The sequence below is a fragment of the Girardinichthys multiradiatus genome, chromosome 12, assembly GCF_021462225.1.
Source record: "Girardinichthys multiradiatus isolate DD_20200921_A chromosome 12, DD_fGirMul_XY1, whole genome shotgun sequence".
Lineage (NCBI taxonomy): Eukaryota > Metazoa > Chordata > Actinopteri > Cyprinodontiformes > Goodeidae > Girardinichthys > Girardinichthys multiradiatus.
Genome location: NC_061805.1, coordinates 26,194,204 through 26,212,070, shown reverse-complemented (window position 1 = coordinate 26,212,070; position 17,867 = coordinate 26,194,204). Strand labels below are relative to the sequence as shown.

The window sequence follows — 17,867 nt, the reverse complement described above, 5'->3', positions numbered from 1 at the left end:
GTAGCCTATTTATTGTTGACCCAAACTTTGTGCTTTAAATCTGCCCGTGAATGTCTTTGTCATTTCCTCTTCTTGACCATGCAGATTCTGCAGTTTCTAATGTGACCATTTCCTGTGGTGTGTGAGACAAGCCCTTAGAGCTGGTATAAATGAGGAGGGATGTGATCATAGTTCCTGCTGTGAAGTTGACCAGGTGTGGAGGAAGTATGCATATAGAAGTCTATTGTGTGCTATGTGTTCCCTGTAGAAGACTTCTATTATGCTTACCTCAGCAATTGGGTCTAAAGCCCCATGTGTTTTTTGTGCAATATTGCGAAGTTCGACAGTGCGCTGGAGTTCATTCACATTGTGAGAGTGGATATGAAAGAGGGGGGCAGAAAACATGTATGTTTCCTTCATAATAATTCCAAAACTAAGGGTACAGGTCCTTCTCAAAATATTAGCATATTGTGATAAAGTTCATTATTTTCCATAATGTCATGATGAAAATTGAACATTCATATATTTTAGATTCATTGCACACTAACTGAAATATTTCAAGTCTTTTATTGTCTTAATACGGATGATTTTGGCATACAGCTCATGAAAACCCAAAATTCCTATCTCACAAAATTAGCATATCATTAAAAGGGTCTCTAAACGAGCTATGAACCTAATCATCTGAATCAACGAGTTAACTCTAAACACCTGCAAAAGATTCCTGAGGCCTTTAAAACTCCCAGCCTGGTTCATCACTCAAAACTCCAATCATGGATAAGACTGCCGACCTGACTGCTGTCCAGAAGGCCACTATTGACACCCTCAAGCAAGAGGGTAAGACACAGAAAGAAATTTCTGAACGAATAGGCTGTTCCCAGAGTGCTGTATCAAGGCACCTCAGTGGGAAGTCTGTGGGAAGGAAAAAGTGTGGCAGAAAACGCTGCACAACGAGAAGAGGTGACCGGACCCTGAGGAAGATTGTGGAGAAGGGCTGATTCCAGACCTTGGGGGACCTGTGGAAGCAGTGGACTGAGTCTAGAGTAGAAACATCCAGAGCCGCCGTGCACAGGCGTGTGCAGGAAATGGGCTACAGGTGCCGCATTCCCCAGACCTGGGCTACAGAGAAGCAGCACTGGACTGTTGCTCAGTGGTCCAAAGTACTTTTTTCGGATGAAAGCAAATTCTGCATGTCATTTGGAAATCAAGGTGCCAGAGTCTGGAGGAAGACTGGGGAGAAGGAAATGCCAAAATGCCAGAAGTCCAGTGTCAAGTACCCACAGTCAGTGATGGTCTGGGGTGCCGTGTCAGCTGCTGGTGTTGGTCCACTGTGTTTTATCAAGGGCAGGGTCAATGCAGCTAGCTATCAGGAGATTTTGGAGCACTTCATGCTTCCATCTGCTGAAAAGCTTTATGGAGATGAAGATTTTATTTTTCAGCACGACCTGGTACCTGCTCACAGTGCCAAAACCACTGGTAAATGGTTTACTGACCATCGTATCACTGTGCTCAATTGGCCAGCCAACTCTCCTGACCTGAACCCCATAGAGAATCTGTGGGATATTGTGAAGAGAACGTTGAGAGACTCAAGACCCAACACTCTGGATGAGCTAAAGGCCGCTATTGAAGCATCCTGGGCCTCCATAAGACCTCAGCAGTGCCACAGGTTGATTGCCTCCATGCCACGCCGCATTGAAGCAGTCATTTCTGCAAAAGGATTCCCGACCAAGTATTGAGTGCATAACTGTACATGATTATTTGAAGGTTGACGTTTTTTTGTATTAAAAACACTTTTCTTTTATTGGTCGGATGAAATATGCTAATTTTGTGAGATAGGAATTTTGGGTTTTCATGAGCTGTATGCCAAAATCATCTGTATTAAGACAATAAAAGACCTGAAATATTTCAGTTAGTGTGCAATAAATCTAAAATATATGAATGTTAAATTTTCATCATGACATTATAGAAAATAATGAACTTTATCACAATATGCTAATATTTTGAGAAGGACCTGTATTTTCTTTTTTTTTTACCTTCGGTTAGTTTCAATAGAAATAGTTCTCTACTGTATCACAAATGAATGAGCTTGTCAGTTGTCAGTATGATCTCTTCTTCGTTTCCCTATGCACAGTAACACGAGAGCTGCATTCTTGATTGAAATAGCCAGGGGAAATCGTGGTTCTCTGTTTTTGTGCTGCACTGTGCAGAGCTGAGCTCAGCGGCTTGGAGATGAGAGCGAAGTTGGGTCAGAGCCTGAATGCAGTGATGAGCCAGCATCTGGGCTGGCTAGAAGATGTGGTACTGTAGCATTGCACCGTGTTTGAACAGATTTTTGTATTGACTGTAAAGCTGTATTAATTAAGCCTCACTGAACCATTTGAATGCAAACAATACTGATGTTTGCATTGGTTTACAGATAGATTCTTAGTTGTTGGGGTTCAATAATGTTTTATTATGCTAGAGTTTCTCCTGTTTTAAATGAAAATACGAGATTTCTTCAAGTGTGAGAACTTCGGTGCATTGCAGAAATATCCATACCCTTCAGACTTTTCCACATTTAGTCAAGTCACAACCACAAACCTGGGGGTGGAAGTAGAAGAATTCCTGTTTTGATTTTTTTTTTGTTACAAATAAAAACCTAAAAAGAGTGGCATGCTTTTCTATTCAGCTCCTCTGAGTCAATATATGGAACAACCACCTTCTGCTCCGATGCAACTACAAGTCTTTTGGTATATGTCTCTACCAGTGTTTCATATATAGAAACTAAAATGCACTTTGACTAGGCCATTCTAACACATAAAAATATTTTGATCTCTATCATTATCGAAGAAAAGCATCCCCACAGCATTATGCTGCCACAACCATGTTTGAGCATGGGCATGGTGCATTCAGGGTGATGTACAATATTAGTTTTTCACCACACATAGCTTCATAGTTTTGCATGTAGGCCTAAAAAGGTTCAATTTAATTGCATCTGACCAGAGCTGCTTCTTTAACATGTTTGCTGTGTCCCCTCCATGGCTTGTAGCAAACCTAAAACCTGCCATCTTATGGCTTTCATTCAACAAGGGCGTTCTTCTTGCAATTCTTTGATAGAGGACAGATTTGTAAATTGCATAGTAGTTGTACTGTCAACAAATTCTCCCACCTAAGCTGTGTGTGGCTGCAGCTCCTCTGAAGTTACCGTAGGCCTCCTGGCTGCTTCTCTAATTAATTTTCTCACAGCCTGTCAGCTTAGATAGACCGCCATATATTGAGACGTTTGTAGCTGTTCTATATATCTTCATAGTGATATATTGAACAGGGCTCTGTGATATTTCAAAGCTTGGGAGATTGTTGTTTAACCTTAACTTGCTTTAAACTTTACGACTTTATGAGGCCTTCACAAAACAGCTGTATTTATACTGACATTAGGTTAACCACAGGTAGAGTCATATTTATTAACTGGTTGCACTGCGTTTTAGTTTGGGGTATCAGAGTACAGGGAGCTAAATATGAAATGCTAGCTCAAAATCTCAAAAAAATAAACTGGAATTTTGGCTGTAACGTAATAAAAATGTTAAAAAGTCCAAGGAGGAATTATACTTTTCTAAAGCACTGTAAACAGGTCATGTCTGAAACAAAGGCCTTATCATCTAACCTCTGTCAGAGAGGGTTGGTGAAAGCAGCTGTTGGCCAAATTCTTAAAAATATTTTATCGATGAGCAAATCAGAGACATGGAAACTCATTTTAGGAATGCTTTCTAGCCACAAATGTTGCCTTGTGATCTGTCTAGAGATGCTTTAGTGCAGGAGTGTCCTAAGTTATTCCTCGAGGGTCGGCATCCTGCATTTTTGGATGTTTCCCAGCTTCAGCACACCTGATTTCCATTGATGGCTGATAACCAGGCTTTTGGTGAACTGCGATCAGCTGAATCAGGTGTGTTAAAGCCAGGAAACATCTAAAACATGCAGGACACCGGCCCTTGAGGACCAATTTTGGACACCCCTGCTTTAGTGCAAAGAACCTTGAGAAAATATAATACGATATAAGAAAAGTTCTGGTAGTTCCTAGTTCAGAAACTAGAAACAGGCTGCAAAAAATATTTCACTGTTACGCTGATGATACTCAGCTTTACTTATCCATGAATCCTGATGAGCCCAACCAGTTAGATAGACTACAAGCATGTCTTGAAGATATAAAAACTTGGATGACTTAAAATGTTTTGCTTCTAAATTCAGACAAGACAGAAGTTGTTGTCTTTGGACCGGAGTCTTTAAAAAAGAAACTGCTTAGTCAATCACTTAACCTGGATGGCATTAAATTGACCTCTGATAATAAAGTAAAAAAACCTTGGTGTTACTTTTGACCAGGACATGTAATTTAAATCCCATATTAAACAGGTTTCTAGGATTTCCTTCTTTCATCTCTGGAACATTGCCAAAATTAGAAATATCCTGTCCAGGAGTGACGCTCAAAAACTAGTCCATGCATTTGTTACTTCAAGACTGGACAATTGTAATTCTTTACTATCAGGATGTCCACAAAATGCAGTTAAAAGCCTTCAGCTGATTCAAAATGCTGCAGCAAGAGTTCTGATGAAAATTAAAAAGAGAGATCATATTTCTCCTATTTTAGCTTCCCTTCATTGGCTCCCTGTTAAATCCAGAATATAATTTAAAATTCTCCTCCTCACATATAAAGCCCTTAATCATCTAGCTCCATCATACATCAGAGATCTGATTGGTCCATATGTTCCTAACAGGGCACTTCGTTCTCAGACTGCAGGTTTACTGGTGGTTCCTAGAGTCTCTAGAAGTAGAATGGGAGGCAGATCCTTTAGTTATCAGCTCCTCTCCTGTGGAACCAGCTCCCGGTTTTGGTTCGTGAGGCAGACACCCTGTCTACTTTTAAGGCTAGGCTTAAAACTTTCCTTTTTGATAAAGCTTATAGTTAGAGTGGGTTAGTTTATCAGGGAGGGAGCCTTCTTCCCTCCCCGTTGGATGGAGTAAGGGGGAGTCAGGTTTAGCCTAAACCGGCTCAGTTATGGTTGAGGTCCAAACACACCCTCCATTTCTGCTACCTGTATGACCCCTTCTCTTTTCCAATGGTTATAATCAGTCTGACAGAGGGAGGTATCCCAATCCTTGTGGTTTTTAGTATAACAATGACCATCAGTGGGACCCTTTGTGGGGTTCCTTGAGACGACATTGTTGTAAATAAGCACCGTTTAACTAAATAATCTGAACTGAAACTATCCGTGTAGTTATGCTCCTATAGGCTTAGGCTGCTGGAAGACAAAATGACCACTTTCACCCTCTTCGCTACATTCTCACACTACTCTCCAATTTTGCATTATTCGCTGTTATTTCAGCTTTTAACTTTATGTTCTTTCTCTTTTCTCTTCCTAGAAGCTACACCTGGCCTGACTCTGTGTCTACCTGTGTCACCTTTCTGGAGGGGGGCATCGTCCGAGCTTCTGCTGGCAACAACTTAATGCTCAACCTCTAACGATGATCCACATAGCCCTGTCTTTTAGTGTTTAACCCTTTCTCTCTCCTAGACATGGCAACTGACTGAGCTTTTACTGTAACTAACTCTATGTGCTCTCTTTCAGACTCTAACCTTGAAAACTGGCTCAGAGTTTATCTGTTCTTTCTTTCTAGGTGAAATGACTAAAGGAGCTACATCCACTAACATTTACTTTTCCCCATAGAAAGTACTCCTGGATCAGTGCTTCTTTGTTCTCTTTGTGTCTCTGCTCTGTTCTCTCTAACCCCCAGTCGGTCGTGGCAGATGGCCGCTCACACTGAGCCTGGTTCTGCTGGAGGTTTCTTCCTGTTAAAAGGAAGTTTTTCCTCTCCACTGTCACTACATGCATGCTCAGTATGAGGGATTGATGCAAAGTCAACACCAGTGACTGTCCACTGTCTCTACATGCTCATCCAGGAGGAGTGAATGCTGTAAGTCACTGACTGAATGCAATCTGCTGGGTTTCCTTAGAAAGAAAAACTTTTTATCCAATTTGAATAAGTAACTGAATCTGACTGCACTGTTCAATGATTAGGATTAATTGGAATGTATGTACCTGACTTTTGTGAAGTGCCTTGAGATGACGTGTTGTGAATTGGCGTTATATAAATAAACTGAATTGAATTGAAAACTGAAACTTGTTAGACTATTCATGCTTCTGCTTTTGCCTGAGCATCAAGTATCACTGCCAGTAGTACTACAAAGACATTTTATTACTGATCGGGTAGGCCAGGTCAGTCCTAGGATTCCCCGTCCACCAAGTGCAGGTGGCAAAGGACAGGAGAACTCACTGTCCCACCCAGTGCATGACACTGTTACAGCACTGGAGAGCTCCTGTAGCAACAGGCGCTGCATCCTAAATGTAGAAAGGAGCGTTATTGTAGGTCTTTCCTCCCTGCGGCTGTTAGGCTGTATAACCATCACTCTTCCCAACAAACCTAATAGGGCTGTTTACAATAGGGGTGCACCGATTGCAGTTTTCTGGCATCACAGATTACCGATCTTTAAAAAGCCTGACCTGCCGATTCAGATTTTGGCCGATACAGATTATTTTTTTTATAACTGACACTCTCAGGTGTTATAAGGTCACAATACACCTTCAAAGTTTCAATCTTATTTTATTCAAAAACATTGACCAATACCCGTGAAACAATACAAACTTGTTTCAACTGCGCGAGGCAGTGATTTCAAATATAAATGAAAAGTTTAAGGCATTGCAGTTCCTTTAGTCTTTCAGTTTTCACATTTTAAAAATAAAAATATCTTGCACAATACGTTGGACAAGCAGATACGATCGGTTTCATAAATAAGTATCGGCCAATCACCGATCTCCCAAAATTAAGGAAATTAGGACAGATCAATCGGTGCACCCCTAGTTTACATTCCTACTATTCTTACACAGGTTTCCATATAAACAGCACTATTTGTATAGTTTTTATTTTATCCTAATACACATCACAATACGTTTATTAAAATCTACATCTAATATTTACTCATAACTGTGTACGTTTCTTACCTTGCATATTTATCATTACTATTCAGTCTTTATTTTATTATTTGTTATTATTATTGCTTGTTTTTGATGTGGATCTGTGTGCCACCATTTGCCTATACATTTAAATTTCCCCACTAAGGGACAACTAAAATATCTATTCTATTCTATACATTTATAATAGTTACTTTCTTTCAGACTTATTAAGTTGGATTTTGGCTAACCTGACCAATGACCCACCAATGAGGCACTTATTTTTTTCTTCCATTGTGACCATGGACACATCACAGGAAAATACAGGTCCTTCTCAAAATATTAGCATATTGTGATAAAGTTAATTATTTTCCATAATGTAATGTTGAAAATTTAACATTCATATATTTTAGATTCATTGCAGACTAATTGAAATATTTCAGGTCTTTTATTGTCTTAATACGGATGATTTTGGCATACAGCTCATGAAAACCCAAAATTCCTATCTCACAAAATTAGCATATTTCATCCGACCAATAAAAAAAAAGTGTTTTTAATACAAAAAACGTCAACCTTCAAATAATCATGTACAGTTATGCACTCAATACTTGGTCAGGAATCCTTTGGCAGAAATGACTGCTTCAATGCGGCGTGGCATGGAGGCAATCAGCCTGTGGCACTGCTGAGGTCTTATGGAGGCCCAGGATGCTTCGATAGCGGCCTTTAGCTCATCCAGAGTGTTGGGTCTTGAGTCTCTCAACGTTCTCTTCACAATATCCCACAGATTCTCTATGGGGTTCAGGTCAGGAGAGTTGGCAGGCCAATTGAGCACAGTGATACCATGGTCAGTAAACCATTTACCAGTGGTTTTGGCACTGTGAGCAGGTGCCAGGTCGTGCTGAAAAATAAAATCTTCATCTCCATAAAGCTTTTCCGCAGATGGAAGCATGAAGTGCTCCAAAATCTCCTGATAGCTAGCTACATTGACCCTGCCCTTGATAAAACACAGTGGACCAACACCAGCAGCTGACACGGCACCCCAGACCATCACTGACTGTGGGTACTTGACACTGGACCTCTGGCATTTTGGCATTTCCTTCTCCCCAGTCTTCCTCCAGACTCTGGCACCTTGATTTCCGAATGACATGCAGAATTTGCTTTCATCCGAAAAAAGTACTTTGGACCACTGAGCAACAGTCCAGTGCTGCTTCTCTGTAGCCCAGGACTGGGGAATGCGGCACCTGTAGCCCATTTCCTGCACACGCCTGTGCACGGTGGCTCTGGATGTTTCTACTCCAGACTCAGTCCACTGCTTCCGCAGGTCCCCCAAGGTCTGGAATCGGCCCTTCTCCACAATCTTCCTCAGGGTCCGGTCACCTCTTCTCGTTGTGCAGCGTTTTCTGCCACACTTTTTCCTTCCCACAGACTTCCCACTGAGGTGCCTTGATACAGCACTCTGGGAACAGCCTATTCGTTCAGAAATGTCTTTCTGTGTCTTACCCTCTTGCTTGAGGGTGTCAATAGTGGCCTTCTGGACAGCAGTCAGGTCGGCAGTCTTACCCATGATTGGGGTTTTGAGTGATGAACCAGGCTGAGAGTTTTAAAGGCCTCAGGAATCTTTTGCAGGTGTTTAGAGTTAACTCGTTGATTCAGATGATTAGGTTCATAGCTCGTTTAGAGACCCTTTTAATGATATGCTAATTTTGTGAGATAGGAATTTTGAGTTTTCATGAGCTGTATGCCAAAATCATCTGTATTAAGACAATAAAAGACCTGAAATATTTCAGTTAGTGTGCAGTGAATCTAAAATATATGAATGTTAAATTTTCATCATTACATTATGGAAAATAATGAACTTTATCACAATATGCTAACATTTGGAGAAGGACCTGTAGTAACTCTGGCTAGTGTAAAGTCAGTTCCTTCTGGAGTTTTGTTTATTTTATTTTATTACTGTTTAAGATTAACCTAACATTTATCAACTACTGAGGTGCATAAAAATCAAACCAGAGCAACTGTATGTGCCATTAAAGGTTATTAGTAGAAAACACTGGTTTCCTATCTGTTTGATTATTACTTTCACTTACCTCATTAAAAGGAAATTTTTGTCTTACTCTTCTTTACAACATTATTTTGGTTCATTGCGATAGTGTGCTATATGTTGATGATCCACTTTTAGCCAAGCATTAGTCAGACAGAAAGCCTTTTTATCTTTTGCAGTCTATCTAAGAATTACACAGTCAGACCTTGGGGTGAATTAGATGCTTGGCAACCATTCTCAATGTTTACTATTTGTAAACAATCTTTGTTACTGTCTTGTAGGGTTCAAACAGTTTGGCAGCATGATGGTCACAAGTTAATATACATTTCCTTAGTATTTTGTAGAATTGCCATTGAAATTGTGTGACTCGTGTCAAACATTTTGAGTATCCTACCATACTAGTTTGGTTAAGTTGTGACCCGTTCGTCCTGACAAAACCAGTTGCGAGCGAGTCAGGCTTGTAGGCCAACTTCTCATACACACCTTTTCAGCACTGCCCACAAATTTTCTATTTTACTGAGATTAAAGCCTTGTGATTCAAAACCTTGACTTTGCTGTTCTTAGGCCCCCTTTAACTAACTTGGTTGTGTGCTTGCACCATTATTTATCTGCTTAACTTGCTGTTTCCTGATGGCGCCATCTATTTTGTGGAGTGTACCAGTTTATTCTGTAGCAAAACGCACCCAAAACATGATGCTGCCACCTCTGTACTTTACAGTTGGGATGATGTTCTAAGCACTTTTTTCCTCAAAACGTGGCAATGATTGTTTGGGTTTTTCTGTTGCTGTTGGAGTAAGGGCCTCTTTCAGGGGCCTTTCAGACCATGATGGTAAATGACTCATTTTACTGTAGATAATAATACTCTCTTATCTCAGCATCCTCACAAGGTTTTTAGGAGGTTTTGCAAATTTTTTGCAATGGTATGATTGATGTGCATTCCCATAGTGTTCATACTTGTGTATTATTGCTTGAACAGATGAACGTGGCACCTTCAGGCATCTGGAAATTGTACCCAGGGATGTCCTAGACTTGTGGAAGGCCACAGTTCTTTTCCTGATATTTTGGTGAATATGATTTTTTTTTTTCTCATGAAGACACACAAGGAAGCAGTGTGTCAAAATACGTCTGCAGGTGACGCTCCATTTAACTCAAATATTGTGAGTCTGTGCAAAAACATATCAATATTTGAGGCACAGCGGTGGCACAGGGGTAAAATGCGCAACCCAAATTCGGTGGCTTCAGTCCTCAACGCAGCCCATCGCAGGTTCAACTCGCGACCCTGGCGACCTTTGCTGCATGTCTTCCCCCATCTCTCCATCCTTTTCCTTTCAGCTTTCTGTTGAGAAAATGAGGAAGAATAAGGGCCACAAGTGTTGCAAAAAAAAGCGTTAATATTTGTATATGTCTGAAGTTGGTGAAAGAAATAAAAAAACATATCATTCATTTCATTTTAAATTTTGGGCATATTGGCTCAAAGACCACAAAATACAGCAACTAAATGAAACTTTAGTTGCTAAAGGAAACTTAACGAATCAGAGTAGTAGTCAGCCTCAAACAGCCAGACAAAGAAAAACAGTGGCCACAAGCTGAAACTCTAGCTTTTAGAATAGTAAAATGAAAAACCTTTACTTATCGCTTGCACTAAGACATGTTTGCAGATATGGTTTTGTGGTGCTTATCAGGCTGAAACAATCTTTTGTTTATACACCCCATAAATATTATATAGTCTCAGGAGCACCTCCTTCCCTCCACATCTTTTTATCAGCATAGCGTGTGTGAAGGAAATCCTGCAAACTGAGAACACACACAATCACTCACTGGTTTCACTTCACTTTACAGTTTTGGAACAGGAAATATTTCTTCATATAGGCACCACAAAAAAAGGGGAATGGAGAGGTTTGACTGTTAAAAAAGCAAAACATTCATGATAGGGGAGCTGAGTGCCGAATTGTAATCATATAAAGCAGTAAATATTTAATAATCTCCATTTGAAGTTGAAGTTATTTAAGAGCTGATGATAACAGGTGTGAGGACAGCTGTGGGCATGCAGCCTCTATTATTCAATACTCCTAAGTGGAGAGGGGGTTCCGGATTGAGTTTCATCTGATTTTCTTTGGGTTTTCAGCAGATGTCATCTGTTGACCATCAGGTCTCCTGGTGGGCTGCTGTGGTACTATCTGTGAACAAGACACACCTTAAAATCCAACAAACTTTAACAAAACGAGTCCAAATTCTACCTTTAGTTTTGTTTAGTCTCTTTTGGGCCCTGGTTTTTCTTGAATCCTCCTGCGACCCAATTCCTGCAAAATGATGGGTATGTTTGTGTGTGCCTCCCTTTGAGAGGAAGTTGAGTCGTGATGTTGCTGATAGTAGTAAGACCCATTAAGACTGGAGACATATGACCGTATGAGACAGAGGGGGCATCCCTTTGGTCCTCTCACTTCTCTTGTTGTGTATACCACTCTGCTTTTTTTTTTTCTGCATTTTGTCCTTGGCTTAGTTTAAAAAGCAGAGAACTAGATGGGAAATGACATTAAGCTATAGAGGAACACACCTCTTCTAGACAAAACTAGAATTTATATGACTGCAGATGATGACTGCAGGTTATAGGAACAAATTCCCTCAGGACTCTTATCATTAAGAGGAAAAAGAAATTGTTTTGTTTTTATCTTTTAAAATTATCTGTTATATTAGAGATCTCAGCAGCAAATAACAGAAGCCCTCCCCAAAAACTCATTCCCTCTACATTAACTTCAGTTCTATTTTCAATATGATTGGAGGCAGGAAAAGGGTCAAAATGATATAAAATGCTTTGTTGATGTGATTTTTTAAATAATAATATACAGTTAAATTAAATGAATATAAATAAAACCTGAAATTTAATAAACAAATACATCAAATCAAAGAAATAAAGAAAACATTTCTGCCACTCTTATAATGACTTTTGAGAATTATGGAAATTTCTGATACTCTATCTGTTTTACAGATAATTGGAAGCAAGAAATACATTTGCACATTGTTGGATGAATAAAAATCTATGTTTGAAAAATAGCTAAATAAAAAAAATTATAAAATGAAAATAAATTATTTTAAATAACAAAGGATCAACTTCTCAAATGATTCTTCATATACTAGAAGTGAAAATAAATTTATACAAAACACAAGCATGAAGAATAAAAATCAGTTTTTAAGAATTTTTTTAAACAAATTTAAAAATAGTGCAATGAACTAGTCAAATACATACACAAAAATAAAAAATCTTAATAAAAACAAAAAATAATAAAAACTAATAACTAAATAAAATAACTATCGCTTTTTTATTCAGATTTTAGATGTTACATTTTTAAGAAGTTTGCGCACCATCAAATATTTCTCAGTTGCTTGTAGACAGTTTCTTTTTATGTGCCGACCAGGCATCAGGTTTTACTTTCTACACAAATATGTAGGGTACAGCTTAGAGTTTTGAATCGTAAGTTAGAATCAGACCCATATCGACCTCCCAGAGTACGAGAACAAAAATTTGGAGTACATTTCATGAAAGTTTGCATTTTATTATGGCCATAATTTGTGAATGAGGGAAGTTTCGCGTTCTCCGTGTAGATGGGGGTAAAAACAGTCTGATATTAGGCGTGTGAGCTTAGGTGGATGGACTTTATGCATGACCTTAATCTGTAGCCGATAGTGCTTGACACATGGACAAAGGTTAAACTTATAATTTAAAGAAATCAATCCCTTAGTGGGGCTGCAAGGTGGTGCAGTTGGTAGCATTGTTGCCTTGCAGTAAGAAGGTCCTTCGTTGTTTGTCCTGTGTGTTGTCCTGCGATGGACTGGCGACCTGTTTAGGATGTACCCTGCCTTTCGCCGGTAGACAGCTGAAGATAGGCACCAGCTCCCACGCAACCCTGTATGGAAGAAGCGGGTATAGAAAATAGATGGATGGATGGATGGATAGTCCCTTAGTGCTGCAGAAAGCTGAAGGTGTAACTCGTGTTCCTAATCAGGTTCATATTTTTCAGTCGGGGTGTGTCTTATAGCACCATGCTTGTTATGAATAATGGCTATTAGAACCCTGTGTAAAAAGAGTGGTTTAAGAAGTATGTTACATCTCTGTCTTTAGTGCCTCAGGGAAACTGTAAATGTGAATGCAAGATTATATCTGTCTACAAGTACGTAACTAAGTGGCAATAAGATGAGGTTGGATGTATAAAAAAACAAGGTTAAAAGCATCTGCTATAAGGACTTTTTTTTTTTTAAAAGCCAGGACAAGTTTGATAGTTCACATTCAGCTTAATGAACAGTTTGGGAATGATGCCAGAAACACTGGCAGGAACCCACAATTTGCACACACTTCAAGTGGAGGCCTGCCATGTGTGACATAAAAAAAAACAAATTCTAAGTCTGTTTCTGCACAGATGCATCATGAATGTTTTAGATCCAGAACATATGCTGGGATGAGAATGGGGGGAAGAAATTCCTGAGAGGTTTCAGAAATCACAGCAGTTCGGTTAGAGATGATCATTTTAGGAAATTCTACTCTAGCAATAATCTCATGCTGATATATTGTCAGGATTGGATGTCACACGCATGTATTTTATATTCAAATCTAAAAACTCTCTGTAGTAAACTTGGGACAGATTAAGGGTATAGTCTACCTGTCATAATATTTTACCTGAACGCTGTTGTTATATTCTGATTAATAATAAATGCTTTGTTCTATAGACAGGAATTGCTTTTCCTGTCTTTTCCAGATTTTTTCAGCCCATTTAGGAACCCCATTGGAAAACACTGGGGACAAAGGATTTTGATCATTAAAAATGCTTTGACCTACTGTACAAACATCTGGATTTGTATATTATTAAGAATAAAAATGGAGTATGAGGAAATATCTGCATTTACAAACATCATTCCTGCACCGTTGTCTAAAATCCATCCATCCATCCATCCATGGTGGATATTTGTGTGTTAAAAATGTCTAAAAAGTCTCGGAACATTGAAAATGTGTAGAAATCTGTCTGGAACGTCTGGAAAAATCATGAATTCTTGTAAGGGACTAAACTCAGAGTCACGACTTCAAGTGAAAGATTGCTTGACCATCAGCAGAATAGGACTTCAATTCTATTTTTCTATATGAGCCGTCTAACCATCATTAATTTAATAACAATTAAATTCATTCATTATTATATTTCAAGCCATTGTTATAAATAATTGCAAAACCGTCCATATTAGTCAATTTAGAGATAACATCATCGACACAAATAGTATAAACATACGTTGTGTACTATTTATGCTACCACTATTTATGTGTATGGTATGTAGCTCTTGTTGTCTCCTTTGGAGCGGCTATATTTTAAGAGCTCTCCTAATATTCCTAAATAAAAGCAATTTTTAATAGTAGTTCTATGTTTTAAACAGGGATGGCATTTTGGCTTTTTTTGATGTTTCACTTTAGTTTGATGTTAAGGCTTTGATGTATCAATGAACACAAATGGGTTTTCAGAAGGGCAGCACGATCACAGGAAAACATGTAATTGTGCTGCTATTGCCGATGATCTCATGACATCAATTATGATTTAAAAAACATTTTGACTCATTTCTTAATTTGTTTCACCATTATATTCTTCGCAACCTCTTTTTAAGTTTAAGCATCACAACCATGAAAAATATGTTTCAAGTGTGCTCATGAAGGGCAGTAAAATGCAGAATTTTCATGGATAGCACTTGAAATATAATATCATACCAAATATTGCATTTATCACCGAATTAAAACAAAGTTTGAACAGATTAGTTTGCATGTCGTACTGTCCCGAAAAACAAAATTAGAATTGGCTATAATTGGCAGGTCAGACCTCAAAATCAATATCAGACAGGAAAAGCCTGGTTGGTGCATCTGTTGACTATAACTGAGTCCACTTTTTAGAAGGTAGTGAATTATGCAACAGGGTAGTGATATTAAAGCAAAATAGGCCACAATTATAAATAATTTTTGTTATATGGTAATTCGTTTCCATGATAAACCCTGTGGTTTATGATGATAATGATACACTTCAATTTTAATTACTGCAAATCCCAGAACTTAACATATGGTTGCGATTGGTAGTTTAGGCAATGTTTTCCACTGATGGTTTCCATGAGAGGATCAATGAACATCACTTTATAGGAAAATAAGATTAAACACAATTTTCAAAGGTAACTTTGTACTGAAGTAGCCCATTTTGTAATGGGTACATTTTACTTTTAGGAGTGCTATTTGTTATTTCAGATGACATCATGTCATTGAAAGAACAGTAATGAAGTGTGCATTTTCGGGAATGCCACAATGACTATTTTCAGAGACCTAAGACCTAAAGTTGTGTGTTTTGATGAGGTTTAAAACCCCAGGAGTGGCTTTTTTAGGCCAAAGTGGTTAGCTTAAAAAACAGTTTTACTCTTGGCAGTGGGTTAAAGCCTCATTCACAGTGCTCATGGATCTTTTGTCCTGTGATCTAAAAGCTGCACATGTACTGCTGATGGTCAAGCAATCTTTCACTTGAAGTCGTGACTCTGAATTTAGTCCCTTACAAGAATTCATGATTTTTCCAGACGTTTTGCTGCAAGCTGCTTATAGTCAAATTACTAAATCCAAAGCTTTTGTTTTTATCCTGTTGAGAGGAGCTTTGGTTTTATGTCACAGAAGATGCCCAAGGAGAGGCCCACTGAAGAGAGAGACAGATGTTGCCTGCTGTCACAAGCTGTTTGCTTAACAGTGGTAAAATAATGTCAGCTTGGTTCTACTGGCAAGAGCTGATTACAGTTTTCATTCCCTAGTCTTTTTATAGTTCGGCCCCTAATGTCAGTCATTGTTTGCGACCTAACAATCTCCCTCATGCATGCCTGCAAGATTTTGTACCTACAAATTATACTTTTGTACATGGCTTTGCATTGTAGGTAGAATCTTTTTAATTTCTGCAGGGCTCATAAAACATGCAGAAGGGAATTAATGTCACTGTGGTCAGGAGACTAGTTCATACTCAAGATGTCTTCTAAGAGAGTCACATCATAAACTGTTTTATAGATTTTTAATTTTCTTTTATGTAACCACTAAAGAACAAACAATTGCTCAAAAAATGCTTTTCTTTGTTTAGAAGTTTTCATTTAACAGGACTAGCAAGACAGAAATAAAAACGGGTTTAAAAATGTTCATTTAAATCAGGATCTGGTAAATTCTATTAGCAGATTTAGAATTCAAAGACAGACTAGTTTGACCAAATATGAGCCATGTTAGACACAAATCAGAAATGACTCAAAGCTTTCTCGACAAACAGTGCCCTGCAAGAAATATTCATATCCATTAAACCTTTCCACATATTTTGTCATTACAACCACAAGCCTTAACATATTTTATTTGTAATTATATGGGATTGACCAACAAGGGGTGTAAATACTTTTTTCAGGAACTTCATGGGATCTGACTCAATGTGCAATGAGAAACACACTATTACTCTTAGCATTTCTTTAGACATGAGAGGCATAAGAAGAGGGCATGTGGTGAGATGTTTTTTCTAATGTAATACAAAGTAAAGAGCAAATATGAGCTCCTGACACTATTGCTAATCAGCCTGCTGTGGTACAACATGCTGCTCCAATAAACCAGTAAGGTGGCCAGCAAGATTGCAGATGATTTGCACACAAGTCAAGTTGTAAGAGCATTTGTGTATACAATAAGGGGGGTTTCATAGCAACTTTTGCACAAGTGGGAGCTGTACAGTCTCATTGCTAGTTCTTGTAATAACAGGAATGCACTGAGGCATTCTAATGGCAGTTTGTGGAAGCAGGATATTTGTGTATGTGCTGTAATGTACCCCATGTAATTGCTTTATGATGCCATCTTTGGGACATTTATATCAGTTCTATATCCATAAAACTGTCTTTAATATTGGTGTGCAGTGCTGCTTTGCTAAATGCTGTCTTTAAGCTTTCCATTCAGTCATTTGTTTCCCAGCGAAAGCGAGGTTATGTGTTTGAATTAATGCAACTGCCCTGCTGGACTTTGCTCTTTGTGTAGATTTGTTTACACACCCACCCATGCCTTGACCTTACTGTACTGACTCAGAATGTAATATGATTTATAGGGACAGTGGAACAGGAAATGAACACCTTCAGTGATGGTTCAGCAGTGACATTGTGCAAACAAATATGTCAAGAAACGTATCAGCAATATTTAATCTTATAGAACATGTCTGGATAGACATATGAATGAAGCTGCCTTACTGATCTTTACATGGTGCTTCTCACTGCAGCTTCATTCGTTTTGGCGTTCTGACACTCTTTCCTAACATTCTGTTTATGGTTTGATAATTAGTAACAGTGATGCTGTAACTGTCTTAACGAACTCATGACACTGACCACAGAGAAAGCAGCCAGCAGCATGACCCATTTGCTCAAGTCCTTACCATTTAACTCTTTGCTGTGTGGATATATCACAACAGACAGTTTCTGACACTTGAACATGCTAACACAGACACTTATCAAAAATTTCTACACATGCTTGCACTGATAATGTTTTTATTTTTCATTTAGATGAAACAAATAAAGGATGTGTTGTGCAATGTTTTGTCGGACTCCAGTGATATGGTAGATTGATTATAAACAAATAGACCATGAACTCACTCTGAGGAGATGGAATGTGAGGACCAAACTGGGACACCGTCTCCCAATTCTTGTTCTCCCCTCCTTTTTTTAGGGGTAGCTTTAGGAAAGCACAGACAAACACTGTCTACCCAACACCCCTGAATACTTCTTTATCCATCTGTCATGTTGATTTCCTGCTCGGTTTGACCCTTGAATCAAAACACCATCATCTCTTCCAAAGCTGGTTTATTTTCTACTTGACAAAG

General features: G+C 38.7%; 1 protein-coding gene across 1 annotated transcript in view; it reads left to right on the top strand.

Annotated features, from left to right (window-relative positions):
* Positions 1-17,867, top strand: part of dock8 (dedicator of cytokinesis 8) — an 86,003-nt gene that overhangs the window by 582 nt on the left and 67,554 nt on the right. The window lies entirely within an intron of this gene.